Below are 22,468 nucleotides of genomic sequence, written 5' to 3' on the forward strand. Positions count from 1 at the left end.
CAATTCAACAACCTAGAGAAATATCAGTGGTAAAGTGCGTAACCCATAAGTCTGGTCATGACATAGTTACAATGGCCAACAATTGCGCCGCTGAAGTAGCCAAGTACTGGGGGTGAGCCAGATGACTTCCCTTTCCCAGTAGGGACTCTCTCCATTTATTGAGAGACATTCCGTTTCTAACAGAGATTCTGCATATTTTCCTTGTGAATCAGACAGTTGGAATTTAGAGACTTTTTCTGTTCCTTTAGGGATGCAGTTTTATGGTTTTTGCTGCTTATCGGGCCTTAGAAAAATTATGATCTGACTATATACGCTCTGTTATGTTATGTTATGTTATGAGTTTTTATATAGCTCGACAGCTGCCCCAGCAAAGAGACGTCCCGGCGCTGAACAGCAGAGAGGTGACCGAGCTCGGAAAGGGCTCAGGAAGGCCTACGGAGTGGGGAAGAGAAGAGTTTTAACGGCTTTCCTGAATTCGAGGTAGTTAGTAAGCCCCCGAATGTGGGCCAGCAATGAGTTCCAAAGGATGGCAGCTCTGTTCCGAAAGGAACGACCTCCGGCGTGAACCCTCCTCACTCGGGGGACCACTACCGGGCATTGTCCCATAGAACGGAGCTGGTGAGTGGGGATGTAGGGTAGAAGTAGGTCAGTCAGGATTTTCGGAGATGCCAGTTTCAGGATTTTAAAGGCTGTACAGAGTGCCTTGAACTCGATTCCCCTAGCCACAGGCAACCAGTGGAGACGACGAATGGCACTTGACACTGAGCAAGCTCTACGCAGGCCGAGGAGAGATCTTGCGTCCGCATTCTGGACTCTTTGTAGCCTCTGTATTTCAGAATTATTTGCTCCCAGATACAATGAACTGGCGTAGTCAAGTCTAGACATAATCAGAGCCTGGATGATAATCTGCCTGGTAGGGGCATCAGAGAAGCACAGGATGGGTTTGAGTCCACGCGACAATCCAAAGCAGGTTCCCGCCACTTTTTTAGTTTGAAAAGTTGAGTGAAGCGTCCATCCAAACCCCTACGTTCCTCACTGCAGGCTTAGGGGCAGTGCCTGGGCTCTTTGGCCACCAGAGCTCATTCCAACGATCATGGTCCTTTCCCACCAACAACACCTCCGACTTGTTGGCATTCAGTTGGAGACAGTTGGTGGTCATCCACTCGGCGACTGCCACGAGATCACCCTGAAATTTCATGGCGTCCCGCTTGGAGTCACTCGAGAGAGCCACCACCAACTGTGTGTCGTCGGCATAGGAGACCATGGTCAGCCCCCTGCTATTGGCAACTCCGGATAGAAGTTGGATGTCAAGATTAAAAAGCAGAGGGCTCAGGGAGGAGCCCTGTGGTACCCTTGACCTATAGGCAGGGTGCTAGAGGCAAAAGGGGGAGCTATCACCTGAAACGTCCTGTCCGCGAGGAAAGATGCCAGCCACTTCAAGGCTGAGCCAGTGACTCCTGCCTCCACCAGGCAACGTAGCAAGTTGGCGTGAGACACCGTGTCAAATGCGCCACTAAGATCCAAAAGGATCAGTCTTACGTTTGCCCCGTGTCTAAGGCTTTCCAAAGATGTTCAGTCACGGCCAAAAGCGCTGACTCGGTGCTATGGCCGGGGCAAAAACCATTTTGAGAAGGGTCAAGCCTGTTGTTAGAATTGAGATACTCCGTGAGGAGAGAGTTAAAATAGGCCTCCGTGATCTTCGCAGTCCAAGGTAGCAAGGAGATAGGCCGAACGTTTTCTGGCTTTTTAGGGTGTAAGGAAGGTTTTTTGAGCAGCGGTATTACCCTGGCCTGTTTCCAGGCCATAGGCACGACCACTGCACCGAGGGACCTATTGATCACCTGTTGCAAAGGATGTAAGATAGTGTTTAGAATTTTCCAGAATTGGTCGGGCTTCAGAGGATCAACAGGAGAGCCCGACTTGACTTTATAACAAAGTGTGAGTAATACATCTTGAGGAATAGGGGGAAAAGGCTCTAGTGTACCATTAGTGTGAGTGCAAGATGTCTCAAGGGGGCCAATCTGGACCATAGGGAAGCTTTTATAGATGTCTTCTACCTTCCTAACAAAGTAGCACGCCCATCACAGATGTAATCAGCGGTCCTGCGTTGTCTTTCTGAGATTTAAGATCTGAGGCTATTGAAAAGATACTCTTGGCGGGGTTAGTGCTCTTGCGGATTTGTTCTGCGTAGAATGCTGCGTGCTCAACTTGGAAGGCCCTGTGGTATCTCCTTACGGCAGCCTGGTAAAGATCCTTGAAGGTTGGATCATAATCCCGTCTCCATGTTCTCTCCAGCTTTTTACATCTCTTGCGCAAGGCAGCTAATTTAGTGTTGTACCATGGGTCAGATTTGGATTGACGATTCATGGACAACTTGGCTGGAACTAGGCTATCCAAGGGCTGACTAATCCAGTTGGAGAAGACCAAATTGGCCTCATTGGGGTCGACCGGGAAAGCTAGGGAGGTAGCGACAAGGTGGGGTTGGAATTGGTCCCAGTTCAGTTTATACCAGGGACGTTTGAGTGAGAGAGAATGTTTTCACTAAATTATGCGTCGGCGTGACGCCCTGTCTGAGCCATTGTGGTGTATAGTTTACATTTCTCAGTAAAGCTTATTGTTTAAAAGAATTTAGGAAACCCTTTAACTTTTTAATGATCTAGAACTTTGTTATTGAGTGGTTTGTCACTGTTTTATTACTATGCTAAGCCAATGTTGGGTCCGATGTTGAGGAGGGTGTTCTTTAACACTAGAGCAGTGCCATGAGGAGCAGAGTCTCTGAAGGTAATATTTTGGGGTTCCTGAGATTTGGGGGTTCTGCTCCCATAATATAGTCAATTATTTCTTGTTGAATCCAATACAGACAACATTGAGTGAACTCAGAGAATTGCAAGGCGAAGTACCAGAGGATGATAAGAAACAATGGGAACAAACTGGTTGTAAGAGAAATCATAATGACTTGTGGGTAACCTCAGATCATTAATATGTACTGCTATATTCTATGCTACACTTATTGGCCAGATACCTGAATAGACAGACTCATGTAGGGAGAGATGGAATGGTTAGAACGTTTAGGAAACACTGGCACAATACAAAGTTTAGAAATGTAGTAGACAAGCTGCATTACTTGCCCTATAAATAATCAGGTAAGCAAACACTTGTTGTGATAAGTCATACGGGGAAATCATAGGGCCCATTTACTAGACTTCAAGCACAATTCATAGAAACGCCCATTACAAAAGGCTCAGATATGATCTTGTGATTGTCTACTTGTTTTCTAAATGGATTGAGACCTATCCAACCAGGAAAGTGACAGCATGCATAACTGTGGCCAAACTCTTGTTGAGGGAGTTAACGCCACAGTTTGGCCTCCCTACTTCTATTGAGACAGATTGTGGAGCACATTTTTAAAATGTGGTCCTAACATTGTGTATTGCTCTCCAAATTAAACAAACATTCCACTATAGCCATTGACCGCAAGCATCAAGAGTTGTTAAGAGAATGAATGGCTCCATCAAATCTAAGCTTGTCAAAGTAAGTGACTCCACAAATCTAATGTGGTCTGAAGCTCTTCCTCTCATTCTCAAGAGCAATAAAAGTACTCCAAATAAAAAGACTGGCGTCTGATCCCATTAGATTTGTATGCGCAGAGCTAAGCTAATCCCATATGTCCCCTTAGCAGCACTTGTGTCAACAATTGATAATATTGTATTGAATTATTGCAAAGGTCTGGCTAATGTAGTGAAATTCGTCTCTCATCAGGTAAAATTGGCTACAGCATAATAAAGAAACTCTGTTCCATGCACTGCAACAAGGTGACTGAATTCTGATCAAGAAGCACGTCCACAAAAGCTGTTTGGTGCAGAGGTAGTAAGTGCTACATCAAGTTGTGCTTGTGCCTGACACTGTTGTAAAGTATGCTGGAATCACAAGGTGGATCCACACAGCTCACAGTAGTCAGTTCAGTTTGAAAATCAGAAGTTAGAAAGTCGGGAAGAACTGTTGCAAAGTCATAAGGAACAACAAGAAGCAGTCTCTGATCCAGTTCATGAAAAAGTCAAACTGAGAACTTTAGTCTCAAGAACCCCCAAGGGTAGCAATTTACAATGAGTTAAGTTGCTGAAGCTGATCAAAGCACAAGTTTGGCTGTAAGTGAAGAATAGTTGGCAGTAGTCACAAGTAAAGACACAAAAGACAAGAGAATGCATTAAGGAGATATGTAGCCTGAAGTGACAGCACCACGCTGGAAGAACTAAAGATAACAGTCAATAAGAGAAGAACCAGAAACAATGGAAATTGAATTTGACGAAAGTGACAGTGAATCACCTGTTGCCAAAAGACTAACAAGAATTAAAATCCCTAATACAAAGCACACATTACCTGAGTGGACCTATCTGGTATCTGTGTCAGAAAAAGAATAATTAGATTTTGAAATCTACAATTTAACTAATTGGTGACAATATTTGTTAAAGCCTAATGACTTAGAAACTAAAGATTTTACTTTCGCAAGAAACTGCTGATTTCTGCTTTTTGACTCCAAATATCCAGATGAAGAAAGCGCAATCTTGAATATAAAAGCTGAATTAATGAACTTAACAAAAAATTCAAACTTGACTTTTGATTTTGAATTTTTATTTTGACTCTTGTTCTCAGTTGAAGATGGCATACTGCAGATGTTGTAAACTTTTCTTGAATGGTTTCATTGATAGTAGTAATATTAATAGTTTTATTCGTTCTAATTTCTCTGGTTGGATATGACTTTCTTTCACAAGTTATCTGCAGCATATAATAAGGTAGAGCACGTGACATTAACACCCAGGGACAGACTGGTGAGTAGTTATGGAGAAAATATATATGCTAATGTATTGGAGGAATATGTAACGATCATGGGTATAGGGAATTTAGTTTGTGAGTACTTTTCGCCTCTCTTCTGTAGGTGAAGGTGTAACATACTACCAGCTACCGATATCTTAGGTCTGTTTTATAAAGATTTTGTAAGTGTATTAAACAAGCAAGTTTTTCTGTCACCATGTTTTCCAGATTTCAAAACTTCGCTGGAAGAAATTCCTGCTTATGAAGGTTCTAAAATTCTGTGTTTGATCTAGATATTTGTTGATGATTGCACAACCTACCTAAATATTAATCAGACTAAAGAAAGTATGTTTGTTGTTTGAGTAAGGAAGAGTATGAATTTGTTAAGGAATATGAGAGAAGAGGTAAGAATTTGAGAAATTGGAATGATGAGTGCAAAATTAGAGAACAGATGCAGGTTGAAGAGAAACTTAGAAATTTAAATTTGCATCCCAGAGTGAGAATGAAGCATGAGAGAAAGGGTGAGTTATGTATGGTGTGTCATGAATGTACAGAATTTAGGACCATGGAGTTTGTTGAAGAAAGTGAGTGTGAAAGAAGTTATCTTGTTAGTGGAGAATTTCTGGTTGGTGAAGAACCAATACATTGGGGAATTTATTTTGTGTGTGTTAAGACTTTCTTGTAACTGGCTGGGGAGATGTTACCTTGCTTTTGTATTCCTGAGGGTTCACCATGTGAATGAGATGAGTGATGCTGTTGGTGTGAAAAGAGTGAAAAGAGAATTTTTAACAAATTGGGTTGGATGTGTTAGAAGCCATGATTCCAACTATGGTATTTGCTAAGAATATGAAAATTAGAATATTATACGACACAGCCCTCTGTGCTAGAGGGTGTAGTATGGTTCGGTACTTTTTCCATATCCTATGGGAATGCCCCATACTCCAACAATAGTGGAAGGGGTGGTGCAAATTATGGCCCAAGTTACGGGTCTTATTATACCAATGGAGGCCAGATGGCGTACACTGCACATAAAAGGAGACAAAGTGTGGCTCAGGTAACAGAAGATTTTGATAATGTTAGCAGGCCAGTGGCTAAGGGAAATATCGCTAGGGCGTGGGAGCAAGCAGACCCCGAGGGAAGATGACTTAGACTGGTGCCAAAGGTTGTAGCAGGTACTCTTTCAAAGTTGAGGCTGTCCGGAAAAATATGAGAAAGTTTGGAACCAATGGTGCGCCTATAAGGAAACTTGAATCAATGAGGTGCCTACAGGGAAACATGAATGGATACCATAGAGTGGTTGGGGGGAATTTGTGGACTAAGAGTGTGACTGGTGGGGATAGTACTGGTTTTATATTTGAATTGCAAATAACAATATCATTCTGCCTTTTCTTTGCAATGTTTCAAATTATTTGCTCACAACTGTTTCATTCTCTGTGCACTGAGCAACTGTTAAATAAAAAGATTATAAAAAAAAAAGAAAATTAGACGATTATCTAACCTTGCAGATCGCCTTACTTCTAACACTGATGGTGCATTAACCCAGATCAATAACGAGTTAATTGATATCCATGCAATCATTCTGCTGAACTGCCTTGCACTAGATATACTTCTGTTGGGTTTTGAAGGTGAGAGAGTGCTGCACCTTCTTCCTGGATAAAAATAAGCATATAAATGTGTATGTCAATATTATCGCTAATGTTTCTTGTGAAGTCATAGTTTTTTAAGAGCATGGCTTGTGGGAATCAGTGGGTTCCTCTTTTGGTGAAATTGGAAAGGGGTTTATAAAGGCTGGTGAATGGTTTGATAGTGGGGAGGTATGTTGCGTAGCATACTAACACCTATAATTATTAATTTGTGCAACAGTTCTGTTCCTTTTATTAAAATTTTCTGAGTAAATAATTTCAAAGTGGGGTTCATAATGTGGGTGTAAAAAGGAGACAAAGTCTAAGAGGAAAAGGTGTAAACTGGAGATGGAATATGCCAGAGATATATTCTATGAACAGCTTAAGATGTTGGCAAAATAGAGATGCAAGAAACAGAAAGTGATAAAGACTGTATGGTAAATAATTTGGGGTTTTAGTGATGATAAACAACATCAAGGGAGGAAGTTGAGAGTGTTTTGTGTGTTTATATCAACAACAACACAATTGATAAACAATGTTATTGATTTAAGACAATAGTAAAAAAAAAACAGAAATACAGTACAGCTCAGTAATGATAAGATTTCCCAAATTTGTTTGGATGTTAAACCATGGTAGCTCTTGACCCCAAGAGGTCCCAAGTGATACATACCGTCAATCAAGTAAAACGTATTCATTCTATCGGGCCCAACCATTTGCCTCAAATCTTACGGTGCTTATCCAGACAGCCCCAAGCTTCGTATAAGGGCTTCTCTTGTGTTGCACACCAGTCCACTTCCCTGCGCCACTTCGCGACGCAAGGTGGCTTGGGAAGCTTCCAGTTGGCAGCTGTAGGACTTGGCCCTTTTTAGCTAAAGTTCCCTAAACATTTTGCTTTCCCATAGACCTTTTTCCTGACATGGTGTTGCCAACTTAGATGCTTTGGACACTTTGCCACTGCTAAACAGAGTCAAAGTGCAAGTGCTCCCTGTATAAAGTGTAATGGTAATTGGTTGTCCATGATTGGTATGTTTGCCTTACTAGTAAAGTGCCAGGGCTGGTAATGCAAATGCTACTAGTGGGCCTGCAGCACTAATTGTGCCACCCACCCAAGTAGGCTCCGTGGGAAATAGAAGGGGGTGTTTTGAATGACATAGAGGAATCTAGGGAGGATCATCATTTTAAACAGAGCAAACCTCCCTAGGGGAATCAGTGGTAGTGTCTGCCATCTGCAGTGGTCTTCCTTAGCTCTCGCCACCAGCGGGGTTATGTTGAGGGACCAGGCGAGATCAGGGAGCAATGTGATTCAAATCCCCAAGTATTTAAAGGACTGCCGCCTGATGGGTATTGTGGCTTGCCAATTGAAGCAGTCTCAAGTTAAATGTAGAGGGACCAAGCCCGATTTGCTTGGGTTAAGGCGCAAACCAGATGCCCGGTTAAAGGAGGTTTATATCAAAATGTACATTAATAGTGTGCAGAGAAATCAATCTACACTTGAATAAATATGTGTATAATGACATGAAGCTATTACAAATGAAACTAATTTGCTTTGACCTGTTAAAGTATATTTTCTTGACTTGAGCTAACCAGGCTTCAGTTAGGCCTCGATGTCATTTTGTCTAAAATGCATGCTGTTTCATGCTTATTCTCTCTTTATATTTCTGCCTGACACCACTTGCAGCAATATGTGCATTTGTTTATTTGTGAATGACACTGTTCTTGAAGAAAGCCTCTAGCTTTAGTAACATTTTCAAGGAACTTCTACTTGAATGCGGTATTGCATTAATTCACAGTGGATCACTGTTGTTTATGTAACTAGTTTGTTCTGACACCTCCAGACGACATTAGATCAGAAGGGCCGAATTGATATTCATATAGTGGGTTAGTGCTAGGGTGATATGGTCATTTGCAAGGTTCAAGCACTTCAAATTCTTTATACTGCATAGAGCATAGCTACGGCCTGCCAACATCAATGAGTTTTTGCCTGGAGGACATTTGCAATGTTCTAGCTCATCCAATTCTTTATAATGCACAGAGCATATCTGCCGCCCACCAAGATCAATGAGTATTTGCCTGGGGTGAAAACCTGTTGCCCCTGTTGTCAAGTTCCTGCTGCTGACTTGCATCATATGTTATAGTTTTGCCCGTCCCAGTCCCAGTACTGGTTAACAGTTACTTTACTGCTTGGGTATTTAACTGAGATCACCACCCTTCTCAGCTGGATGGTCCCTGCCCTTTGGTCTTTCCCACACACTGTAAAAATTGAAACTGTAGCATGCTTTCTTTATCTGGCTTTGGTTTTGGCCAAGCCTACAGTCACCACCCAATGGAAGGGTCCCCTGCCCCTCCTGTCTCTGCATGGCCAGGCTCCCTTTTGGTTTGTTTTATACAATACAGTGTTCGGGTGTGTGACTTCAAATAATGCTACTTTTAACCGACCACTTTCATTACTACGGTGGTTTGGTGTTTTTATTACACCTTATGATTCAGTTACTTTTGTACACAAAAAAAGGGGTTATAAAGTCAAAACCAAAAAGCACAATCAGTAAAACAAAACAATTGAACACAACATGAAAATACGTGTTTGACAATACATTAGACAATTGCAAAATGTTACAGAAAAGTGCAAAACTAACAACAGTCCTTAACTTCACTCAATTCGACAAACAAAGCCAGTCCTATACCACAGTTACAACAGGCAAAATGTCATGTTTGTACACTCTACTATTCTTTGTGTCAGGTATAAGTTAGGACTGGCTGTGTAGGTCAACGCGTTTCGGAACCCCTCCTTTCTTAAGGGTTCTCCTCAGGACCAGGACCAGGTTGTGCACATGTGTGAGATTGTAATGAGCACGGAGTTGTATTTCAAGGTGCTTAAAGCCACTGTGAGATGGCATCTAAAGAATAGTAGAGTGTACAAACATAACATTTTGCCTGTTGTAACTGTGGTATAGGACTGGCTGCTGTTGGCAGGCTGCAGTTGTGAAAAACTACAAACAATCTGTGCCGCCACTGCTTTTTGTACAAGTTAAGGACTGTTGTTAGTTTTGCACTTTTCTGTAACATTTTGCAATTGTCTAATGTATTGTCAATCACGTGTTTTCATGTTGTGTTCAATTTTGTTTCACTGATTGTGCTTTTTGTTTTTGACTTTATAACCACTGTTTTTTATGTGTATAAAAGTAACTGAATCATAAGGTGTAATAAAAACAAAAAAACCACGGTAGTAATGAAAGTGGTTTGTTGAAAGTAGCATTATTTGAAGTCACACACCCGAACATTGTATTGTATAAAATATTACTGAGGCCTCACTTTGGGTGTGGTGTAAGGGCCCAACCCCTCTTTTAAAAAAAAAACCTTTTGGTTTGGGCTGGGGCAGAAAGTACTGCTCTGAGAATGGTAGAGGCCAGAGACCTCCGGAAATTCTCCATCTCAATGGAATAGGATGCTCTAATGCTCAGCTTACAGGCGCTGATCAAAGATGGATTTCTCCTCTCCTAAATACGCTCCCCCATTCTACGAACTGCATGCCATATTCCTCGCATTTCTGCAAACCTGGCGTAGCCAACCCTACCTGTGCCCCCACGTCCACACTCCCTTGCAACCCCTTAGCTTCCTTAGATTGGCACTTACTGACTGGGGGTTTTTCCCCCTGCAAACACTATGTGTGGCGCCCTATATGCACGCATGGATTAATACTTCCCTAGATTGTGATGGTGGGAGTAAAGATCCCTACTCTTTTTGTCTTCCAGTATACGCATATGCCCAAATAGCCTGCATTTGATAGTGTTTCATACTTTCCCTCTCCCCTAACTATTGAGGTCCCTAATGAGCGAAAGGGATGGGAACTACATTATATTAATCTATGGGATAGCCCTGACAAATGTAATTTCAAACTATATTGTTCCCTCTTTAACATGATTGGATAGGATTGTGACACCTTTACACATTCACACCAAATGTATCATTTTGTTGTATAATTTCCTAGAGTAGAGGCCACATTCTGAGGATTGTAGGGTCACTCTGTCTTGATCTTTAAATGGCGACACTATGTCAGTCTGACCCTGATTTATTTTATTTAAGATGAACTATACTTTGCTCTGCTATTTTATTTGCATTCCATTCTGAGCAACACAGGAGCAGAGAAAGCGAACAAATGAGAGGGCAAGCCGGAGAAGAGGGCCGCACAGCCACTGCTTAGACCCGGGAGACCGGAGTGTTATTATATGACTGCCGCCCTGGATTAAAGGTTTGCACGCCTTATGAGCGAGGCCCGTGGGTTGTCATTGCCGTGAGTGGCACCATGGCGACTGCCCGCTGGGGTGTGGAGACAGCAGTCAGAAATGTGTCATGGTACAAGCGGGTGAGGATCACAGCCAATAAAACACATGCAGAGGCAAGACCTAAGGTAGCCCTAGACCCACCAGCATATGGTGCCTCCACATCCTACATTCCATTGAGGCCACCAGGAGAAGACTGCTCCCCAGTGGCAGCCTCAATGTGGAGCTGAGAGCTGAAGCAAGTCAAGCAGAAGTCACTGATCCATCAGGCTCCACCAGGAGCCAATGGTACAACCTTCAGCCAAACCCAAACCCCAGCCATAGACTTTGCATGCACCACTTACTCTGTCAGGGGTGAGGCCGAACTTGACTTAAGTTGGAGGGGATGTAATGAGCCATCCAGCCTGCTCTTAGTAACCCACAACTACACGGGCGTACACACGGATCTCCAATGGTCAAGTGCAGCTGCAGCTGTAGGCAGTGGTGGCTCCTCTGCGATGGTGGAGGAGTCTTGGCCCACTGCCTGGCTCCGGGCCAGCAAATGTTAAATAAAATCATGTTCTTGCAGCGTTTTATTTTACATTTGCCGCCTCAGCCAACGGTGTTGGGATGGACGGGGCTGAGGCATGGGAGGTGGGAGGTGGGAGGAGGAGTGCTTGTGCACTCCACTCCCCAAGTGCTCATGTGTGTTTGGCCAGCAGTCACAGGCTGACCGAAACACACATGCGTACTTAGGTTTTTTCCAACCCAGCTGTATTGATCAGCCAGACTGGAGAAACCCCACAGACTCCCTGGTCTGAGCAGGACATCTTTCTTGCCTGCTCAGACCAATCCCCACGGGGATTGGACCGGGAGTCTGTCCCAGGGGCTGCTGGGAACCAGGAAGAAGAGGAGAAGTGGCGTGACGAGATGCGATGCTGGATGAGGCCGATGGCAAAAGTTATGTTTTAAAAATATATATTGTATCCTCCCCTGCAATGCCTCCCGCGTGACCCCAACCACCCAACCACCCTTTGTTTATGATGGCCACCGCTGGCTGTGGGGTATAAATTATGCGAAAGATCTCAACAACTTACGCCCTATCACCAACACCCCCTTTCTTGCTAAAATTACAGAAAGTTGTGTGGCAAAGCAACTTTCCCAACACATCAAGGTCAACTTCCTCCTTGACGAATTCCAATCTGGTTTACCCAAGGCTGCCGTACCGAAACAGCCCTACTTCAACTGATCGATAATGCTCTACAAGTACTTGACTCTGGTTAATCTAGTCTCCTGATCCTTCTGGAACTATCTGCAGCCTTTGACACTGTTAATCATAACACTCTTTTGAACACCTTAAAGTTAAGAATGGGTTTTGAAGGAACAGTGCTCAAATGGTTTGAATCATTCCTGTCGGGCAGATCCCAGATGAACAATATAGCAAACTGTCTCTCCGCTTTGATGGCTGTTGGACAAGGCGTCTCTCAAGCCTCGATCCTCGCACCCACACTGTTCAACCTTTACATTGAACCGCTGGGTAATCTACTAAAAAAATCTGCCATCCATTATCACCTATATGCGGATGATACCCAAATCTACCTAAAGATATCTTCCACACATGACATTTCAATCCTCAACACCACTCTCAACTCCGTCCACCACTGGCTGTCAATTCATCAACTAATTCTGAATCCTTCCAAAACAAAATTCCTTCTCCTCTTGACATCACTATCTCCTCCTCCTGTCGTGACGTTAGTGACTATGAACAAGGAAATGCCACTAACCTCGGAAGGAAGCCGTCGGGAGCGATGGAGCGTGGCTGATCCCCCCTCGACCCTGAGGCGCAGACTCTCGCAGAGGGATGGAAACACTACTGCTCGAGAAAGCCCCCCGGGGAAAAGGGAAGTGGAGAAAATAAGAAAACGCTGCTCTGCAGTGTTGTGTCTCTGGTCCTGCGCTGGTAGTGGGGGTCTGGGTAATGGCCAAGGCACTTTCCAAGGTAAAACTACAGAGGGAACATAAAGAACAGAGAGTGAGTAAGCGCTTCCCACCCTCCACGCTACTCAGGTACTCCAAGCTACGTTCTTTACCCAGCCACAACAGATACTTACAAGGGAGAGTAGCAGCTGGCTTAATTCTGTAAATGATCAAAGGATTCTGTGATTATGACGCTGATTCTGTATTTGGAGACACACCTTAGGAGCAGTCAAGAAGGCGTGCAGTACTTCTTCCCCACACTGTTTTGTCACAGTCCGGGCGTTTCAAATGTCTCGAAGGCGCTCAAAATAATAACTGAACTGAGCGGGAGCAGAGACGCACGTTTCTGAGCACCGATGAGTGCCCCTCGCGCATGGAGTCTGAACAAAGAAAGCGTGCAGTATAGCAGCAGTGAAGCGCGTTTTTCAGGCACCAAATAGTGTCACGCGCGCATGGAGAAGGTACAGAGCAAGCGAACGGGAAATCCGGGCAATGGTAGGTTTCGCTACTCACTCTTCGGTAGTCGGAGGGGAGAAGTCAGAGGGCGGTCCAGCAGACGACTCGCTTCTGGATTCAGGATACAGCCGTGTCCTTAATACCCCACCGGGGCTGCCAAAACTTCGGTGATGTCTCGTAAAGGTTTCAATGCTCTGGTCTTTGTCGTGAAGAGGGGTATCCCGCGGGGAATACCATCCGCGACTACAGCCAAAATCTGGATTGTCAAGCCCCGATCCCTGGAAAAGGGAAGGGCTTTATCGTAATACCGGCGGAACAGCCGGGAACTACTTCCGGGCCGCCGGCCGCAGGCATGACGGGATTTGTAGTTCCGGTCGTTTGTACAGACCGCGACCTCCCTTTACTCGCCAGACATACCGGGCAGCGCGCAGGATAGGAGAGGTACTGGGGGGGTAGTAAGTGTTGCGCGCCGCGCCCTGGCCCTGTAAGGTGCAAATCGCGACAGAGCCCCCTCGCAAGGACTGCCGTCCCGGCGGTCGACCTGGCTTTCCGGGGTTTCTATCATGAAATCGTGATACGAGAAGAGGGCAATGGAGATTACTAGCGGGTTCCCAAGTACGGTCTTCTACCCCGTAACCTTCCCAATCTATCAGGTACAGTACGCTCCCTCTGACTAAACGGGAGTCTAGTACTTCTCGTACTACGCATTCTTCCTGTCCCTCTATTTCAATAGGGGCTGGCCTAGAGGGAAGTCTCATGGAATCAGGACAACTCTTCAGTAAAGAAACATGAAACACTGGATGTATGTGCCAGGCTTGGGGCAGTGATAGTCTTAGAGCAACAGGGTTAATGACTTCGACCACTTTGTACGGCCCTATGTATTTGGGTGAAAGCTTTCCCCCTCCCTTCAGATGTAGGTTTTTTGTGGCCAGCCACACCAAGTCCCCTACTTGATAGATAGGTTCAGGATTTCTCTTCTTATCTGCGAAGCGTTTGTGGGTGTTTTGGGCTTTCAGCAGCTGTGTCTTTGCGTCTTTTAACACAATCCGAAGATGGGCGTGATGTTCTTGAATAGTGGGATGTTTGGAAACCACAGGCCAATCAAAGGGAAGCATATTTGGATGAAACCCTGTGTGAGGGCCGATGTGGTGGGGGAGGTGGTTCACCTAGTATACCAACACAGGGACTCACTGATGAGGTAAAGAATCGTATTTTATTGGCTCAATAATCGTCTTTTTTTAACGTTCTGGATGATGTCTGTTTCTCAAGGGGTCGATGTCTGGTGTAAGGGTTCCTCTGTAGAGATCTTCTCTCCGTCCGGTTCTGCCGTAGGGACCGTCTCCTCCTCCGTCCGTGACCCAGGGAAGAGATACAGAGGGACACAAAGGTGAGTAGGGTTGCAGGAACCAAGGGCGCTTTGAGGGGGAAAGGGTTGTGAGAGATCACCGGGACTACCACCAACTGTTGTGTCTCTTATAACTCAGGTGGGATAAGGAGGTGAACATAGGCACAGAAGGCTGGAGGGGGTGAGTGTGGTTGACCCACAGAAAGAGAATCCCCAACACTCAGGCTCCCCGTACTCCCGTGACCTCCCCCGTCCTATTCAATTCGTCCCTCCCCGTACTTGTGACAGACTCAAGATACGATCACGTACCTTTCCCAGCCACGCTCCTCCAGGAACGTGGCGGGGCGAGTAGCGTATCCGTTGGCCTCCTGGCTCCGTCGGCGCCGTCTCTCGGACTCCGCACTCTCCTTCAGTCGTCTCTCCTTCTCCACTGCTCACTCGTTCCTGCTCCGTCTCCTTCGCTCGGCTCTCCTCACTTCCTCCGGCTTTCGCGTCCTCCTTTTCTTCCGGGTTCGTTTTACAAGGTCCCGGGCTCTCCGATTGGACGACGCGTTCTGACGTGCAGACAGTCGGCTCCTCCCCAAGGGGTTCTCTGGTGGAGTTAAAGGGCCCGTACCAGTCCTGTGGCCAAGGCGTAAAGGAACAATCAGGTATCCCTTCGGGTTGTGTGTCAGAAGCCGTGCCCCCAGTGGTGCCCCCGTGACACCCTGAAAGACAGAAGAAGGGGGAACATCCTAAGGTGGAGTGCTCCGCGTTGTTGTACGCGAATTCCGCTGCCCAAATTAACGGATACCAGTCAGAGGAGTTTTGCAGCGTGAAACAACGAAGGTATTGCTCCAAGGATTGGTTTAAACGTTCCGTCTTGCCGTCTGTTTGAGGGTGATAGCTGGTGGATAATCGTGCGTCTATCCTCATGGCAGAGCAAAGCGCCGTCCAGAAACGAGAGGTGAACTGAGTACCACGGTCTGTTATGAGGACCCTGGGGAGGCCATGGGCGCGCACAACATGCTGCAGGAACGTGACCGCTAGCTCGGAGGACGTGGGAAGTCTTTTCAGTGGAACGAAGTGGCCCATCTTTGTCAGGTGGTCTATGATCACGAGAATGGTGGTATAACCTTCACAGGGGGGCATCTCGACTATAAAGTCCATGGAGACTGTATGCCAGGGGAGCGGAGGAATAGGAATGGAACGTAAGTCCTGTGGGCTTTGAATGACTTGCCTTGCTTTGAGCACACACTGCACAGGTACGTAGGTAGTCTCGAGTGTCTTTACGCAGTGTGGGCCATCAGAAGGATCTCTCTATTGTTGCAATGGTTTCATGCTCTCCCAGATGACCTCCGAGGGTAGAATCGTGGGCCCAGGCCAACACTTGTCTTTGGAGGGTGACCAAGGGAACGTACAAGGTATGGTTGTGATACGCTAGGTTTTCGCTGGTGATTCGATTTTCGGGGTCTTCGCCTAACCACTGTTGAATGTCCAGGTTGGTCATGGCTGTCTTGACTTCTTCAAGAAAGGTAGGTGACATCAGTAGCGCAATGGTATTATCTGAAAAGGCACTGCTGGGTAATATGGAGGGAGCTTCCGTCGTTTCTTCTGTCAGCGAGTCTGCTGGTTCGTCCTTTCTTGATAGGGCGTCTGCTTTACCATTCTGGAGACCTGGCTTATATTTAATGATAAAGTCATAATCCGAAAAGAAAAGAGACCACCAAAGTTGTCGTGGTGTCAGAGCTTTGGCGGTTTTAAGGAATAGCAGGTTTCTATGATCTGTATAGATCTCAACTGTATGGTGAGCTCCCAGGAGGTAATGCCTCCATTCTTCGCAGGCCCTTTTTATCGCTAACAGCTCTTTGTCCGAGATCGAACAGTTCACCTCACTGGGGGTGAGTTTTTTAGAATAGAAGGCGACTGGGTGGATTTGTCCGGTGGTCGGATGCCGTTGCGACAACACCCCTCCCAATGCATGTTGTGAGGCATCTGTTTCTAGGAGGAAGGGCAAGCGAGAATCCGGGTGATGCAGGATGGGAGCGTGTGTGAATTTATGCTTTAATTCCTCGAATGCTTGGTTTGCCTCGTCGTTTCACAAGAAGGGGACATTCTTTCGTAGGAGACGGGTTATGGGGTGGATAACCTTGGAGAAATCTTTGATGAATCTCCGGTAATAGTTGGCGAAACCAAGGAAGCTCTGCACGGATTTTACGTTGAAAGGTGCCCTCCATTGCGTTATTGCTGAGACCTTTTCTGTATCCATTTGGAAGCCTTGTGCGTTGATTACATATCCCAAGAAGGCGATTTCTTGCACGTGAAAAATGCATTTCTCAAGTTTGGCGTAGAGAGAGTGTTTTTGCAGGCGTTCCAGGACTGTTCTTACATGGGTGATATGATTGAGGATGTTTGTGGAATAAATGAGAATATCGTCGATGTAGACGATGCATATGGAATCCAGCAATCCGCGCAACACCTCGTCCATAAAAAATTGGAATGCTGCCGGTGCATTGCACAATCCAAAGGGCATCACTTGGTACTCGAATAGCCCGTACTTTGTACGTAAAGCGGTCTTCCATTTGTCTCCTGTTCTAACCCGCACCAAGTGATATGCCCCTCGGAGGTCCACTTTGGTGTAGACCTGAGCCCCTTTTACTTGATCCAACAATACCGGAATCAAGGGTAACGGGTATCTGTTTTTATGGTGATTTTGTTGAGGGCTCTATAGTCTATACACGTCCTCAACTCGTCGCAATCCTTCTTAGTGATAAAAAAGAGAGGGGACGAGGCGGGGGATGTTGAGTGTCGTATAAATCCAGACGCTAGGTTTTCGTCCAAGTAGTTCTTGAGATACTGGTTTTCGGTTTCAGTAAGGGCGTATACTCGGCTACAGGGAATGTCAGCACCAGGCATTAAATCGATACGGCAATCATATGGCCGATGTGGTGGTAGTTGGGTCGCCTTATGTTTATCAAAGACCGGAAAAAAGGGCAAGTATTCTTCCGGCAGCTGGGTTGAACAACACAGTCCGATGGCTTCCGCTCCAGTCGCAAGGAACGCGGTTAGAGTATGGATGGCTGGTTCCTGGAGTATGGATTGCTTCGTGCAATGGTGTCTGCAGAACTCGGAAGACAAGGATATAGTATGAAGCGTCCATTGTATAGCAGGGTCATGCAACGTCAGCCAGGGCATACCCAAAATCAGGCAAAATGAGGGGCGTCGATGAGATCAAAGCTGATTGTCTCATAATGTTCCTCGGTGATCTTCATTACCAGGGGAATGGTCTGGTATCGGATAGGTCCCAAAGTCAGCGCCTTCCCATCTACTGCCCTTACTAGGGTAGGAGTTGTTTTCTGGACATAGGGAACTCCTATGTTCCTAGCGTATTGTTGATCGATGAAGTTGCCCGTGGCTCCTGAATCGAGCAGGGCGGGCACTCTTATGGGTGAGTCTGAGGTTATCCAAAGTGTGACGTCAACGTTCAGGGGGGCCACAGAGGGTTGAATGGTGTTAGCCAAAACAGAAGGGATCGTGAGCGCTTCAGAACCCAAGACGGTGATCCCGTCCTGACTTGGGTTTAGTAGTTTTCCGCTTCTTGTTGAGTGACCGCCTGGGTCCTAACACTGGATCCCCTCTCTGGGCCTTTAATTCGAGCTCTGCATTCCCGTATAAAATTTCCCCTTTTCCACAGTATAAGCAGTTTCTGTTGTCTTCGTTTCTCTTTTTCTTCTGCGGTCAGAGGACCTCGAAGCCCTCCAATTTGCATGGGTTCAGACCCGTCGGTTCCCTTGGGGCGGTCGTCTACAGACGGTCGGAGTCAAAGCAAGGCAAAACGGGGTTCTCCTCTGCTTTTATCCCCTTTCCTCTCTTGCAACCGATGATCTAGTTGCACGGTTAGCTCGATTAGTTCTTCACACGTTTGCGGAAGCTGGACGACTTGGGAAAGAACGTCCTTCAATTCTCCCCGAAGACCTTGATAGAATAATGAGGTACGTTTTTCTTGTGGCCAGGTTGTTTCCACCAGGAGTCGATTAAAGGTCGTTATGTAGGTAAGGAGGTCCTGCGACCCTTGCCGTAGTGTCATAAGTTCTCGATCCAGGGAAAGCATGTGGGTTTTTCTATCGAACAGTTTTCGTAATTCCCCACAGAAGTCTTGGAAATTGTGGAGCACGGGATTGTTCCTTTCCATTAAGGGAATGGTCCAGTTGGATGCATTGCCTCCCTTATAGGACATCATAAATGACGTCTTGGATGCCTCTTCCTGGAACACTGCGGGTTTGCACAGAAAATGGAGTCGACATTGGTGTAAGAAGGTTTCGAATTTCTTCGGATCCCCATAGAATCGTTCTGGGGGGGCTAGCGGAATACCAGGGTTCTGTATCACGAGTACCGTAGGGATGAGTCCTGCGGCTGGCGAAGGGGTTGTTGGGGTTGAAAATAAACCGGTTCCCTTGGGCCCTTCTCCTAGGGATGATATGGGAGGTGGTAATGTCCAGTCTTTAATATAGGAGCCCCTCCCTGTAGTCACGGGGGTACTGGTTCTTGAGAGCCCTGCTACTTCCCTACGTAGGGTTCCCATTTCGTTCCTGAGCTCCTGGGTCTCTCTACGGGAGGTCTGCACTTCCTGCTGGAGAGCAGCAATACTCTCCAGCAGTGTGGACATGACCGTTGCAGTGTCCATCGCTCAGGCCGGCTGATTCCGTGGACTTGACAATCTGTCGTGACGTTAGTGACTATGAACAAGGAAATGCCACTAACCTCGGAAGGAAGCCGTCGGGAGCGATGGAGCGTGGCTGATCCCCCCTCGACCCTGAGGCGCAGACTCTCGCAGAGGGATGGAAACACTACTGCTCGAGAAAGCCCCCCAGGGAAAAGGGAAGTGGAGAAAATAAGAAAACACTGCTCTGCAGTGTTGTGTCTCTGGTCCTGCGCTGGTAGTGGGGGTCTGGGTAATGGCCAAGGCACTTTCCAAGGTAAAACTACAGAGGGAACATAAAGAACAGAGAGTGAGTAAGCGCGTCCCACCCTCCACGCTACTCGGGTACTCCAAGCTACGTTCTTTACCCAGCCACAACAGATACTTACAAGGGAGAGTAGCAGCTGGCTTAATTCTGTAAATGATCAAAGGATTCTGTGATTATGACGCTGATTCTGTATTTGGAGACACACCTTAGGAGCAGTCAAGAAGGCGTGCAGTACTTCTTCCCCACACTGTTTTGTCACAGTCCGGGCGTTTCAAATGTCTCGAAGGTGCTCAAAATAATAACGGAACTGAGCGGGAGCAGAGACGCACGTTTCTGAGCACCGATGAGTGCCCCTCGCGCATGGAGTATGAACAAAGAAAGCGTGCAGTATAACAGCAGTGAAGCGCGTTTTTCAGGCACCAAATAGCGTCACGCGCGCATTGAGAAGGTACAGAGCAAGCGAACGGGAAATCCGGGCAATGGTAGGTTTCGCTACTCACTCTTCGGTAGTCGGAGGGGAGAAGTCAGAGGGCGGTCCAGCAGACGACTCGCTTCTGGATTCAGGATACAGCCGTGTCCTTAATACCCCACCGGTGCTGCCAAAACTTCGGTGATGTCTCATAAAGGTTTCAATGCTCTGGTCTTTGTCGTGAAGAGGGGTATCCCGCGGGGAATACAATCCTTGACTACAGCCAGAATCCGGATTGTCAAGCCCCGATCCCTGGAAAAGGGAAGCGCTTTATCGTAATACCGGCAGAACAGCCGGGAACTACTTCCGGGCCGCCGGCATGACGGGATTCGTAGTTCCGGTCGTTTGTACAGACCGCGACCTCCCTTTACTCGCCAGACATACCGGGCAGCGCGCAGGATAGGAGAGGTACTGGGGGGGTAGTAAGTGTTGCGCGCCGCGCCCTGGCCCTGTAAAAAAACATGTTTTTATTGGCATTTGTTAGTAGTTTCGTTACATATCAGTGTTGGATGGCAATATCGCAGAGTACATGTTTCCAATCAGGTGAGATCAATCATCACGTTTACAATAACCTTCACCACACTTATGTGCAATGTAACAGGTGTTTGTCATACTATATAATACAAACCAGGGAAGGGGGGGGGAACTAGGGGCAGTCATGGACTATCAGAGAAGGGTCAGCCAGACTACATCACAGGTGGTCCGTAAGCGCCCTGGCCCTGTAAGGTGCAAATCGCGACAGAGCCCCCTCGCAAGGACTGCCGTCCCGGCGGTCGACCTGGCTTTCCGGGGTTTCTATCATGAAATCGTGCTACGAGAAGAGGGCAATGGAGATTACTAGCGGGTTCCCAAGTACGGTCTTCTACCCCGTAACCTTCCCAATCTATCAGGTACAGTACGCTCCCTCTGACTAAACGGGAGTCTAGTACTTCTCGTACTACGCATTCTTCCTTTCCCTCTATTTCAATAGGGGCTGGCCTAGAGGGAAGTCTCATGGAATCAGGACAACTCTTCAGTAAAGAAACATGAAATACTGGATGTATGTGCCAGGCTTGGGACAGTGATAGTCTTAGAGCAACAGGGTTAATGACTTCGACCACTTTCTTGGATAAACAATCTGAACATTCTCAACAACAAACCTATCATTGTTGACAGTGCCAAATCTCTAGGCGTCATCCTAGACAAAAGACTCAACTTACAGTCCCATATCAATTCCATCGCCAAGAATGCAAGCTACCAACTGCGCCTTCTCTGGGGGGTTTGGCGCTTATTTCCTGGGCTAGACCTAAAAACCTTGGTCCAATCTTTGGTACTTTCCAGAATGGACTACTGCAACTCTCTCCTTGCTGGCCTCCCCAAATCTCACCTTTCCCCTCTAAAAACCATCCTCCTCTCAGCAGCTCGCTTCGTATATGGGACTAAAAGAAATGATCACATCACACCCTTACTGTTGTCTCTTCGCTGGCTTCCTATTGAAGCATGGTCAATTTACAAGACTTAAGAAAAAGATATTCTCTTGGGTATCTATAAAGACCACCTTTTTTCCCAAATATACACTATTATATCATACATACATCAATCACCATTATTTCTAACCAGAGGTAAAGGCAACCCAGTATTTATCCTGGCTCAAGCTTCAGTGTGAACCCCAACGAACAACCACATGTGACAAAATGATCAAAACTGAAATGATATAAAATATGCACAATTTATTAAAACTTACACGGTCACATAGACAATAATCAACAGAATCATACAATCCCAATGATGAAATACATAAAAAGAGCGCGTTAAAAACGAGAAGAAGGCCTAGAGAGCAAAAACATTGCGTGAAATCATTACATTCATCGAAGAAAGGTTATTTCTAGTAAGAATCAATATATAAAAATCATCAGTCTATTATTTCATAATGGATTTCGACATGAGATAGTTCCTGGATCTTAGCCAATTCTTAAAGACACAAGCGTCGACGCGTTTCGGTGGCGGATGCTTATTTGAATCCCACCTTCATCAGGACAAGAATAATAAAATCTCTCCGACTTTCATGAAAATTTAAAAACCCCTTCTATGGTTTAAATGAAATCAGGGGGATAGCCTTGTCGCTAACTCCTGTTCTGAGTGTTTTCCATATAAAATAACTTGGTCCGTGGATTCCACTCTTAATAGAGTTAGTTTAACATATCGGGTCCTCAGCTAGATAATATTTGTTATTTTAAATATAGGTCCAACGGAATATGTCCAGGCGAACTCAGGGCAATATTTCAATATATATATATTTGTTTAAATGATCATCTCATGGATGGCACGTGGTCAGATCCACCTCCGTGTAGGGATCGGGGTTATAACCGTGGGTTCTGCTGGACTTTCCCCGTCTGCCTCGTCTCTGGATAGAAGACCGATAGCAACTGAAGCTTGAGCCAGGATAAATACTGGGGTGCCTTTACCTCTGGTTAGGAATTATGGTGATTGATGTATGTATGATATAATAGTGTATATTTGGGAAAAAAGGTGGTCTTTATAGATACCCAAGAGAATATCTTTTTCTTACGTACTTGAGGTACCCTGTCTCTTGGGCAGTGGGGTCACTC

This window comes from Triturus cristatus, chromosome 2_2 (genome assembly GCF_964204655.1).
Source record: "Triturus cristatus chromosome 2_2, aTriCri1.1, whole genome shotgun sequence".
NCBI lineage: Eukaryota > Metazoa > Chordata > Amphibia > Caudata > Salamandridae > Triturus > Triturus cristatus.